Raw genomic sequence first — 14,115 nt, 5'->3', positions numbered from 1 at the left:
CCAGGTTTTGCAAATGCCTCATAATGTCACTTCTATGCATTTAGGTTCATCTGTCCCTGACATCACAGGAACCTTTATTGGATGAGTCCCAGATATTTTAAAAGGAAAATGCTAATGTTATATTTTCATAAAATAATTTTATGCATATTATTTTCATACAATTTATGGGGAAATTCGAGAGATGTGGGTTGTAAGCCAAATTATAATGGAGTCCACTAAACTCTATATTTGCCATGTTAGGCTTTGGAAGACTTAGAAGAGATTTCATAAGGTGTGAACACATATTTCTTCTGCATAATAAATGTTACAGTTGAGTAAATAGTTAACATTGATTCTTTTGTTGCACATCCTAACAAAATTATGGTTAAGGTGTGCTAACACGACTAATTTCTAATCTCAGCTTTTACAACTTTGTTCTGCCTTTATACAGTACTGCCAAACTACAGTCTGAGAAGAAGGAGAACTTCTAGCAGTAAAATGTCCTATTTCACACTGGTTCTCATGAGTCATCTCAATAATATGTTGTTTTCAAGGTCAACAGCTGGCAGGAAACAGCACAGAAGAAATAATACATGCAGTTTTAAACTTGCATTCTATACTATGGTATACACACAGAAATCTTTATGCAATCAGTATACATAAGGCTGTTTATGCTTTTTAAATTTTTGCTTCTTAAATTTGCTGCTCTTTGTGACTACTTCTCTTGGTAGCCGTGGGCATGGTATAATATTTGTCTAGCAAACCGAAAAAAAAAAGCAAATACATTTATTTTTAAAAGTCCTCCTTCAAGTTACATACATGTTTATTGTAGAAAATTTAGAAAACACAATCTAAAAGCAAAAATATCAACATCGCTCTAAATTCTACCTTCTGGAATAACCACATTAATATTTTTATCTTCATATGAAAATATATATTTATGTTAATGTATGTTTTAATGTTAATGAACATATATCTCATTCAGAAAAGGGCTAAGAAAACAATTTCTAAGCAGAAGTACTGAAATGAATTTTACAAACATCACATAATAATTTGCATTTTTAAAGTATCATGGTAAAAATGCCTATGCCTAAGGATTCATTTGCACAAACACAGATTCCAAATATACCAATGAAAAAGCTGAGTTTTTGATCACAGCAATGCATCATTGTTTATTTTATTTAGTCTCAGCTAGCCTGAAAATTACCATTTTACCCAGTGGATTATTCACCCATTGTGTGGTAGAAAAAGACAAATGTTGTCACCAAACAAGATGATACAGTATTTCCTTTTTTTCATAAAATCACCTTGAAAAACAGAAGTGATTCATGAATAAAAAAATCTATAGCAGCACTGGAGACAAAGCAGTGTCATTATTTTACTTAAAATTGGAGAAATTTCTTAAAAACATACAGTAGTTAGCAGGATTAGTGCTAGAAACCATAGTGAAATGCAAAGCATTGAGTCAGTAGGGTTAGTAATGGGAGCGGGTCATGGGTCAAATAGTGAGTCAATTCACTGAAGAATTGTGCAACAGTTGGGCCAGTCCCAACTTGACTATTCTTTAGCCTGCAGGCTAAATCATGTTAGAAGAATTAAATAAAGTAGAATTTTTGACTCAGAAAATGAAGCCTTAGCATGAACTCCTGAACTGGAGTAAGGCAAAAAGGTAAAATTTGACTGTTAGAATGGACATCAAGAAAATGACAAGGACATTGCAGCTCCATGCTAAGAGTTGGGCCACACTCCTACTTTTCTTATTTCACCATTTGAGGAAAGTCAGTAGATTATCTCTTTGCTTTTTATCTATGGGCCTTTCAAAAACAGCTGCCTTTTTTTTTCCTGGCAAGAAGCATTCCTGTAAGTTTTTCCCTGTCACACTTATGGAGCTCTAAAGTTACAACTCTCTTTCAAGGGGTAGTTCTCTATAATAAAGAAGGCTTGAAAATGGCCAGGGAGCCCCATGACACCCACAATGGTGAGGCAAGTCTTTCATTTATAAATGCGAATACAAAATTTGCCAGGCATTTTGAGGAAAACCAAGAGCAAATTTTAGTGAGGGACACTAAAATGAATACAAAAATACAGAGAAAAAAGAAACATACTCCTTAAATAATTTGTAATTAATACTTTCAAATAGATTTGAAAGGTTATTGCATACAAAAAATGGAACTATCAGAAAAAGAGAGCATTCTTAGAAATCAAAAACATGACACAAGGATATTTTTGAAAAAGAACTCAATGGTTGGACTGAAGATAAATGACGTGTTTGTAGAATGACTTAATGACTGGAAGACAAAGTAGAAAGAAATTAACTGTTTTAGGAACTAAGCAAGGAGGTGAAAAATAGGAGAAAAAGCAGTTAAGAAAAATACGTAGTAGATTTTGTGTTCTTTGTGGCTGCTCAGCAATTTTGAACATCCTTACTATGTTTGAACAATTTCTCATCTTATGAGTCTCACCAAGATAGAGGCCAGAAAGTTGTCTTCCCCATCTCTCTTGTTATTTAAAGGTAAATTTGATTAGTTAAAAATTAATAATGAAAACTCTAGGGCAGTCCCTACTAAATTATTTTCACAAAGAAGTATAATTAATATGCTAAAGGATGAGATAATGGAGAATTATAAAATGCTCAATTAAAACCAGGCAAGACAGAAAAAGAGGGAAGAGAAAGGAACAAAAAATAAGTGGAATAAATAGAAAACAATTATAAACAAGGTAGATGTTAGCCAAACTATATCAGTAACCATTTTAAATGTGAATGGTCTAAATGCACCAATTAAAAGACAGATATGTCAGAGCGGATAAAGTATCAAAACCCAACTAAACACTGCTTACCAGAAAGCCACCTTAAATATGAAGACACAGAGTAAAACTAAAATAATAAGAAAGATGGACTATGCTAACGCTAATAAAAAGAAAAGAAAGCGGCACTTTAGGAGGGCCAAGGTGGGAGGATTCCTTGAGCCCAGAAGTGTAAGACCAGCTTGGGGAACATAGGGAGACCATGTCTCTGTAAAATATTTAAAAATCAGCCAGGCATATTGGTGTGTGCCTGTGGTCCCAGCTACTTGGGAGGCTGAAGTGGGAAGATTACTTAAGCTCAGAAAGTTGAGGCTACCGTGAGCCATGATTGTGCCACTGCCCTGCAGACAACAAGACTCTGTCTAAAAATAAAAATAAAAAAGCCTTTTGGCTCTGACCAGCACCATGGCAGTTGGCAAGAACAAGTGCTTTATGAAAGGCAGCAAAAAGGGAGCCAAGAAGAAAGTGATTGATCAATTTTCTAAGAAAGATTGGTATGATGTGAAAGCACTTGCTATGTCCAATATAAGAAATATTGGAAAGACGCCATCACCAGGACCCAAGGAACCAAAATTGCATCTGATGGTCTCAAGGGTCGTGTGTTTGAAGTGAGTCTTGCTGATTTGCAGAATGATGAAGTTGCATTTAGAAAATTCAAGCTGATTACTGAAGATGTTCGGGGCAAAAACTGCCTGACTAACTTTCATGGCATGGATCTTACCCATGACAAAATGTGTTCCATGGTCAAAAAATGGCAGACAAGATTGAAGCTCACATTGATGTCAAGACTACCGATGGTTACTTGCTTCATCTGTTCTGTGTTGGTTTTACTAAAAATCGCAACAATCAGATACAGAAGACCTCTTATGCTCAGCACCAACAGGTCCGCCAAATCCAGAGGAAGATGATGGAAATCATGACCTGAGAGGTGCAGACAAATGACTTGAAAGAAGTCGTCAATAAATTGATTCCAGACAGCATTGGAAAAGACATAGAAAAGGCTTGCCAATCTATTTATCCTCTCCATGATGTCTTCATTAGAAAAGTAAAAATGCTGAAGAAGCCCAAGTTTGAATTGGGAAAGCTCATGGAGCTTCATGGTGACAGCAGTAGTTCTGGAAAAGCCATTGGGGATGAGACAGGTGCTAAAGTTGAACGAGCTGAGGGATATGAACCACCAGTCCAAGAATCTGTTTAAAGTTCAGACTTCAAATGATGGCAAATAAAAAGTGCTATTTGTGAAAAAAAAAAAAAAAAAGAAGAAAGAAAGAAAAAAGGAAAAAGCTATAGTTATTTTGATTTCAGGAAAAAAGTAACCTTCAGAAAAAAATTGTTAGGAATAAAGGCATGCATTATGCAATGGTAAAGCCATCAATTATCTAAAAAGACATAACAATCAGTGTGTGTGCAGCTAAGGACAGACCATCAAAGTACATTAGGCAAAAACTGATAGAACTGTAAAAAGAAATAGATAGATCCACTATTAGATGTGGAGAATTCATCTGTTAGCAGAAGGTTAATAATGCATAGATCAAGCAGGTTGAAAATTAGTAAGACTATAATTGACCAGAGTAGCACTATCAATCAATGTGATCTAACTGACAATTACACGATACTCTATCCAATAACAGCTAAATATACATTCTTCTCAAGTTCACATAGAACATTTGCCAAGGTGGACCACAATCTGGGTCATAAAACACCACCTTAAAAACTTGTGAAGAATAGAAATCATACAAAATATGTTCTCAGACCATGGCAGAAATTCAACTAGATCAGTAAAAGAAAAATAACTGGAGAATTCCCAAATGTTTGGAGATTAAACAACACCCATCTAAATAACACATGATTGGCCAAGGCGGGCAGATCGAGGTCGGGAGATTGAGACCATCCTGGCTAACATGGCGAAACCCTGACTCTACTAAAAATACAAAAACTTAGCCAGTCGTGGTGGCACGCACTTGTAGTCCCAGCTACTCAGGAGGCTGAGGCAGGAGAATCCCTTAAACCCAGGAGGCGGAGGTTGCAGTGAGCTGAGATCGTACCACTGCATTCCAGCCTGGGCGACAGAGCGAGACTCCATCTCTAAATAAATAAATAAATAAATAACAAATGAATAACAAAGAAACTTCAATAAAAATTATAAAATTATTTATAACTAAATGAAATGAAAATGAAAATTTTTCAAATTTGTGGAATGCAGAAAAAGCAGTGTTTAGAAGGAAATTTAAAATTAAATGCCTTTATTAGAAAAGAAGAAAACCTAAAATCAATAATCCAAGCTCAGGAAACTAGACAAAGGAGAGCAATTTATACCTAAAGAAATCAGAAGAAAATAAATACTAAAACTGAAAGCAGAAAGTAATGACATTGAAAAGAATAAAGTAATAGAAAAAATCAGTAAAGCCAAAAGCTCTTTAAAAAAAAAATTGGTAAATTTGATAAACTTCTAACCAAGATAACCAAGAAAAAAGACACAAGTTACCAATATCCGACATAAAAACAGGGCCATCACTACTGATTATTATCAGTACTGGGCCAATTCCCTGAAAGACACAAACTCCCAAAACTCACACAAGGAGAAATAAATAATCTAAATGAGTGTACGTCTATTAAGAAAATTAATTAATCATTAATAACCTTCCAAAAAAGAACACATCAGTTCCAGATGATTTCACCAGTGAATCTTATGGAACAATTAAAGAAGAAATTATATGAATTTTCTACAATCTCTTCCAGAAAATAGAACCAGAGGAACACATTCTAACTCATTGTATGAGGCCAGCATTATCCTAATACCTAAACCAAATAAAAATATTATAAAAGATAGCTTTCAGTAAAAAACTACAAATCACAATCTCTCACTACAGAGATGACAAATTCTCAAAACTAAATCAGCAAGTTGAAAAAAAATCTATGAGAATAATTGTAAAACACAGCCAAGTAGGATTTATTCCAGTTCTGCACACTGATTCAACATTCAAAAACTGATTAATATAATCAGCCATCAGTAGCTAAAGAAGAAAAATTTCTTGATCATGTGAATTGAGGCAGAAAAATCGCTTGACAAAATTTATTACCTATTCATGATAAAATCTGTCAACAAAGTAGGAATAGAGGGGGAACTTCCTAGATTTAATAAAGAATGTCTACAAAAACCTACAGCTAACATCATACTTAATGGTGAGACACTGGATGCTTTCCCACAAAGATCCAGAACAAGAAAGAATGTTTCCTCTCACCAGTCCTATTCAATGTCATACTGTAAGTCTTAGTGAAATAAGACAAGAAAAGGAGGGCTTCAAAGTGAATTACTGGAGGCATCTGGTACTTGCTTCCTCCACAAAGAAGAACAAAAATAGTGAGTAGATAATCACGCTTTGAGTAGATCATCTGCAGAGAAGTGACAGGAAACATCTAACACAAGAAGAGAGGGAGGTGAGGCAGTCTGTTTGGCCAGGATCATCTGGGAGCCCGGAGAGGCTCCCTAACACACAGAAAGGGTAAGTGAGAGATCCTTAATGGCATCTTGTGAGACCCAGCATGAACTCCCACTCTGGAGAAATACCTTTGCACAGTCTCCAGGCAGTTCCTTGTTAGCCTTGGGGCCCTTGAGGGTCTAGGGGTTCTCCTTAAAGGGCCCTATTAGGATTGTAGGAGTCTGTGATGGAAATGTGGACCATTAAGGATCATATTATCAACATCATTTTTCACATAATTAGAAAAAAAATCCTAAAATGCATATGGAAACAAAAGGATCCTGACCAGCCAAAACAATTCTAAACAAAAAGAACAAAGCTAGAGACATTACATTATCTGACTTCAAATTACACTGCAAGGCTATAGTAACCAAACAGCATGGTACTGGTATAAATATGGACATGTAGATCAATGGAACAGAATAGGGAACCCAGAATTAAAGTCACATACCTACAACCAACTGATGTTTGACACAGCCAACAAAAATATACACTGGGGAAAGGACCTTATTCAATAAATGGTGCTGAGAAAATTAGATAGCCATATGCAGAAAAATGAAACTGGACACCTGTCACTCACCATATTCAAAAATTAACTCAAGATGGATTAAATATGTAAATGTAAGACAAGAAACTATAAAACTACTAGAAGAAAACATAGGGGAAACACTTCAGGACATTAATCTGGGCAAAGATTTTATAGCTAAAACCTCAAAAACAAAGGCAACAGAAACAAAAATAGGCAAATGGGATTATATTAAACTTAAAAGTTTCTGCACAGCAAAGGAAACAATTAACAGAGTGAAGAGACAACCTGTTGAATGGGAGAACATATTTTCAAACTATTCATCTGACAAGGGACTAATGCCCAGAAAATACACAGAACTCAGACAACTCAACAGGAAAAGAAACAATTCCATTAAAAAGTGGGCAAAGAACACAAATAGACATTTATCAAAAGAAGGCATAGAAATGGCCAATAGGTATATGAAAAAAGCTCAACATCACTAATCATCAGGGAAATGCAAATCATAACCACAATAAGACCTCATCTTACCCCAGTTAAAATGGCGATTAGTAAAAGGACAAAGAAAGTACAGATGCTGGAGAGGAGGCAGAGAAAAGGGATCTCTTATACACTGTTGATAGGAATGTAAATCAGTACAGCCACTATGGAAAACAGTATTGAGATTTCTCAAAAAAAATAAAAAATACAAGTATCATATAATCCAGCAATCCCACTACTAGGTATTTATCCAAAGGAAAGACTATCAGTATATCAAAGGGATATCTGCACTCTCATGTTTATTACACCACTATTCACAATAGTGAAAATACGGAATCAACCTAAGTGCCCATCAACAGATGAATGGATGAGGAAAATATGGTATATATACACAATAGAATGTTATTTGGCTATAAAGAATAAAATCCTGTCATTTGCAGCAACATGGATGAAACTGAAGTTTATTACATTAAGTGAAATAAGTCAGGCACAAATGGATAAATATTGCATATTCTTTATCATATGTGGGAGCTAAAAATGTTGATCTCATGGAGGTAGACAGTAGAATGATAGATACCAAAGGATGGGAAATTTTCCTGGGTTGGAGGTTGGAATAAAGAGAACTTGCTTAACGAGTACAAACATACAATTATACAGATAGAGTAAGTTCTAATGTTTGATAGCAGAGTAGGATGATTATAGTTGACAGCAATGTGTTGTATATTTCAAAATAGCTATAAGAGAGGCCTTGAAACATTCCCAACACATAGAAATAAATACTTGAAGTAATGGACACCCCAAATACCATGACCTGATCATTGCACAGTCTATGTATGTAATAAAATATCACATATATCCCATGAAAATGTACAGATATTATGTGTCAATAAGAAAATAAAAAAGGAAATAAGCAGTATACAGATTGCGAGGGAAGAAAAGAACCTCTCTGTTTGCAGATAACTTGATTGGCTATATAGAATATCCAAAGAATCAATGTAAAACACCTGAAACTAATAAGCATATATAGCAAGACTATAGGATACAAGATTAATACACAATAATCTTATAAATTTGATTGTTTTTATCAATACCAGCAACAAATAATTACAATTGAAATTTAAAGTGATACAACTTAAAATAGCACCTCCCAAATGAAATACTTGGGTATAAATCTAACAAATTTTGTACAAGATCTATATGCAGAAAAATTCTGATGAATGAGATCGAAGAATATCTAAATGAATGAAGAGATATTCTAAGTTCATGAATTAAAAGATTTAATTTTGTTAAGATTTCTATTCTTCCCACCTTGATCTATGACTTAACACAATCCCCACCTAATGGTAGCAAGTCACTTTGTAGGTATTGACAAAATGATCCTGAAGTTTTTGGCAAAAGGCAACAGACCTTGAACAGAAAACACAATTCTGAAGAAAAAGAACAGAGTTAGAGGTCTAACACTGTTTGATTTTAGGACTTGGTATAAATTTCAGTGATCAGAATAGTGTGATGTTGGTAAAATAATAGACATATAGTTCAGTGAAACAGAATAGGGAATTCAGAAATAGATCCAGAAAATATTGTCAATTGGTTCGACAAAGTTGCAAGGGAGCAAAGGCAATACAATGTAGAAAGAGTAGTTTTTTCAATAAATGTTGATTGAGCAACTGGACATTCACATGCAAAAAAATGAATCTAGACATTGATCTTTTACAAAATGTTTCTGTTTTCAAAAATTCAGAATAGATCACAGATCTCAAAATAAAATACAAAACTATAAAACTAGAAAAAAGTATAGGCAACCTTCTGATGGCAATGAGCTTGTAGTTACATCATCAAAAGCATAATTTATGAAAATATAATTAATAAGCCTTATTGTCATCAAGATAGACTAACTTTGGAGGACTTTTAAAGTGTTTCCAGGTATATTCAGATTTTTTTGAGAACATTTCACCAATAATATTGTATCTTGGGAGAGTTCCTCTTCCAGAATTAAAAAATTTGCCAGGATGTACCTCAAATCTCTTCTTCCATATCAGCAGCTTATCCAAGAAAATGTGTAACTTTTTCTGTAGCAATCATGTTAATTATTTAGGATTTTTCATTGAAAGACTTAATTATTTCATATGTTTTAAAATATGTGCAAGCAGAACTCACACTGTCATAAAATAATTTCTTTCATAGTCTTTGCTATAGTCTAAATGTCAGTGTCTCCCCCAGATTCATACATTGAAAAATATACCCCAAAAGCAATGGCATTGACAGGTGGGACCTTTAGGAGGTGATTAGGTCATGAGGGCTCTGCTTTCATGAATAGGATTAATATTCTTAAGAAGGAAGATTGAGGGAGTCTGTTTGCCTTTCTGCTATATGAGGACACAGCTAGAAGATGCTAAATTTGAAGAAAGGAATGAGCCCTCACCAGACACTGAATCTGCTGGTACCTGGATCTTGGACTTCCTAGCCTCCAGAACTGTGAGCAATAAATTTATGCTGCTTATAAATTACCCAGTCTAAGGTATTTTGTTATAGTAGCTCAAAAAACCTAAGATAAAAATTGGTAATGAGAGTGGGGGCTGCTTTAACAAATATCTGAAAACCTTAGAAGCAGTTTGGAATTGGGTGATAGGTAGCAGCTAGAAGGGCTTTGAAGTACATTCCCATGAATGGACCATAAAACTTGATACTTGTGAGAACCAGGAAAAAGAGAAGAGCTGTAGGGAAGCCTCAGCCTTCTAGTGATTGCCTAAGTGGTAGCCGTTAGAATGTTGGTAGAAATACGAACAGTAAAGGCCATTCTAATGAGGTCTCAGACACAAATGAGGAACATGTCATTCAAAACTGGAGGAAAGGCAATCCTTGTTATAAAGTGGTAATTTGGCTGAACTGTGTTCATGTCCTAGGGTCCTAGTGTTTTGTGGAAGGTACAACTTGTGAGTAATGAAATAAGATATTTGGTGAAAGGAATATCTAAGCCAAGTGTTGAAGGTGTGGCATATCTTTTCTTAACTGCTTATAGTAAAGTGTAGGAAGAGAGAAATGAGTTCAAGATAGAATTTATAATAAAAATGGAAGCAGAACTTCCATTTTTCAAGATTAGGAAAATTCTAAGCATGGCAGTAAAGAATCAAAAAGCAAGTTTTGGAGAGAACACCAATGTTGTGGCCAAGTGACTGTTAAATAAGAAGATTAGTATGGCTAGAAGCCAGGTGCTGTTCATTAAGACAATGGAGGAATGACACCAAAGTCATTGTGGAGATCTTCAGGGTTGCCCCACCTATCATAGGCCCAGAATTCAGAAGCTTGAGGAGAGAACAATTTTAAGGCTCCACTCACTCATTCATGTGCAGTGGTCCTTGGTCATCCTAGCTGTGGCTTAACCACGCCCAGGTATAACTTTGGCCGGCCCTCCAGAAGGCACAGGTGGTAAACCATGTGGCAGTATCTGCACAATGCCACCTCCACAGGTCCACAGAGTTCATGAACTGTGTGGCTATGGCTATCTCCAGCTAGATTTCAAAAGATGCTCTGGAAAGCCTCTGTATCCAGACAGAGAACTGCCACAGAGGTGGGGCCACTGCAGAGAGCCCCCATGAGGGCAATGCCCAGCAGAGGCATAGATTGGGGTCATCACAGAGACCATCACAACGTTTAGTGTTGTTGTGGGAGTAGGCTCTGAGACTCCAGAATGATGCAACTCCAGCCTGGGAGAGCTGCAGGCATGTGATTCCAATGTATGAGAGGTGCTGTGTGGCATGCACCCAGCCAAGCCTTGGGGATGGGGCTGCCTAATCCTCAAAGGCCCCACTCCCAAGGCTTAGTTGTGCCCCAGTGTGTATAGAAGGCAGGTCATCAAGTCAAAGGATATTATTCTCAAGCCTTAAGATGTAATGTTATTAGCCTTGTTGGGTTTTGGACTTTGAATCAATTACTCTTTCATTCCTTTCTAGTTCTCTCTTTTGGAATGAGAATGTCAATCTTATGCCTACCCCAACGTTGTATTTTGGAAGGACATGACTTGTTTGATTTCATAGGCTCACAGCTGGAGAGAAATTTGCCTCAGGATGAATCACACGTTTGAGTGTCAACAATTTCTGATCTTGATGACATTTAGATGAGACTCTGGACTTCAGGCTTTTGAGTTGGTGCTGGAACAAGGTAAGACTTTGGGGACTATTAGAATGGAATCAATGCATTTTGCATGTGACAAGAACATGAATTTGGGGGGATCAGGGTGAAATGCTATGATCTGAATATGGTTTTACCACCAAAATTCATATGTTGAAATCTAACCTCCAGTGCAACAGGTATTGAGAGATGAGGTCTTTAGGAGGCAAACTGGGGCTCTTTGGGAAGTGGAGACCTCATAAATTAGATTAGTGCTTTCATAAAGGCTTGAGGGAGCCTGTTTGCCCTTCTGCCATATGAGGACACAGCTAGAAAGGGCCGTCTTTGAAGCAGAGACTGGATACTTACCAGACACCAAATCTGCTTATTTTATCTTGAATTTATCTTAAACTTGAAATCTTCTGGTTTTATCTCGAACTACAGCATCCAGAATTGTAACCAACAAATTTATGTTGTTTATAAATTACCCAGTCTAAGGTATTTTGTTATAGCAGCTCAAACTGGACAAAGACAATGTTCAAAAAGTATTTTTTGTTGTTATTGTTTCATAAAATGTACAGCTTACGCCTCAACAAGCATAGCAAGATTTATTCTCTTAAAAGCCAGCAAACTTCTCTTTGGTGGTGATCATATCCTTTGCCCATTCCTTGACAAAAGTTTTTAAATGTAATGATTCACATACCTTTTTCTGATAAAGTTAATGAGTTTTATGGCTGTTGACAAAACTTATTTTAAGACTGTAGGAAGCGTTTTGTTGTGAGTACAGGAATGTGTTAAATGATGATGCCAAAGCACTTTCTTTTCCCTAAAAGTAGTAAAAACTAGAGACATTATCAAACATTATGGGAGCTCCATCTGAGCAAAGAATATAAACCTTACTTCCTGATGTAATTACTTTGGCCAAAATATGATGTGCTAAGTTTATTAATTGCAATAATTTCTAAGTAATAATGACTAAAAACAATATTTTTAGATATCTGTAATTGTAATTTGATATAAAAATCTCTAATTTCTATTGGTAGCCAAGTCAGGGATACTGCTATTGCTACTGTAATTTGTTTCCTGTATTCATCATTGAAGGAAAGTATAAATATCAATTAGATGTTAGTGAAAATAAAAGATAATATTTTTCCATTCAGATTCACAGATTTGCCCTGAATCTGTGGATCTCTTGGGGAACCCATGGATGTTACTGGTCTGCTCAGTAAATTATGATAGAAAAATGATTAACAGCATAAAATAAATGATTCTTAAGTAACATCATAATTTTAAAAGGTTCTAGAATGGTCAAAAGTATCAATATTTTTAAAAATTGCAAAATAAATAGAGAAACATATTGAAATATATTTTAATTTTGGAATGGGACAGAACTTATCTGAGCTTGTTATATAGCATAGAGACCATCAATAACTGGAAAAATGTGTGACCATAAAATAAGCTATTCAAAGAAGAAATACAAAAAGCCAATAATATGAGCAGCTCAAACTCTCCAATAATTAAAAAAAAATTAAAACAGCAATTATATTATATTTTTGTCTACTGAATTGGTAAAAATAAATCACACTGATAATATCCAGCACTTTTAAGCAAAAGTTTCTGTCTTTAAAAAAAAACTTTATTTTATTTTAAGTTCCTGATACATGTGCAGGACATGCAGGTTTTTTTACATAGGTAAATATGTGCCATGGTGGTTTGTGGCACCTATCAACATATCAACTAGGTATTAAGCCCCACATGCATTAGCTGTTTATCCAGATACTCTCCCTCCATCCGCCCCCTCGACAGGCCCCAGTGTGTGTTCATGTGTCCGTTTGTTCTCATTATTCAGCTCCCACTTATAAGTGAGAACATGCAGTGTTTGGTTTTCTGTTCCTGTGTTAGTCTGCTGAGGATAATGGCTTCCGTTCCATCCATGTGTCTGCAAAGGACATGATCTCTTTCCTTTTGATGGCTGCAATAATATCCAGCATTTTTGAAGATAAAATAAATCTTCCACTTTCTCATACTATTGTTGGGGTTGCAAATTTTTATGACCTCTTGAGGGTGAGAGGACTAAGGAAAGGGTATCATCAATTTCAAATGTGTGTACTTTTTGAAACAATTAATACCCATTTTAAGAACCCAGTGGCCCACCAGGGGCAGGTCAGTGGGAAGATCTGCCCAGGATATAGGTAATCAAGGAGTTGGTAGAGAGTTAAAAAAAATAAGATTAAAACCAACCAAAAGTTATTCTTCTTTGTATTACCACTATGCACCAGCAATTCTAAGCAATTTCAGTAATAAAACACTTCTCCCAGTTAGGGCTGACTGCTCATTGTCACTCACTCAACCCACCCCTTGATTGCTACTTTAAGATTTAATCCTACAGAATTACTAGTTCAATGCAGCATTATTTATAATAATAAAATAGGCATGTGGCCGGGCACAGTGGCTCATGCCTGTAATCCCAGCACTTTGGGAGGCCAAGGTGGTTGGATGACTTGAAGTCAGGAGTTCGAGACCAGCATGGCCAATATGGTGAAACCCTGTCTCTACTAAAAATACAAAAATTAGCTGGGTGTAGTGTTGTGTGCCTGTAGTTCTAGCTACTCGGGTGGTTGAGGCAGGAGGATCACCTGAGCCCAGGAGGCGGAGTTTGCAATAAGCTGAGATAGCACCACTGCACTCTAGCCTGGGCGACAGAGCAAGACCCTGTCTCAAGAAAAAAAAAAGGCACCA

General features: G+C 35.9%; 1 pseudogene; it reads left to right on the top strand.

Moving 5' to 3' along the window:
- Positions 1-3,189: 3,189 nt before the first annotated feature.
- LOC747298 (small ribosomal subunit protein eS1-like) lies at positions 3,190-3,997 on the top strand (annotated as a pseudogene).
- Positions 3,998-14,115: the final 10,118 nt, after the last annotated feature.

Source organism: Pan troglodytes, chromosome 6, assembly GCF_028858775.2.
Source record: "Pan troglodytes isolate AG18354 chromosome 6, NHGRI_mPanTro3-v2.0_pri, whole genome shotgun sequence".
Classification (NCBI taxonomy): Eukaryota; Metazoa; Chordata; class Mammalia; order Primates; family Hominidae; genus Pan; species Pan troglodytes.
This window is presented reverse-complemented; position numbering and strand designations above follow the sequence as displayed.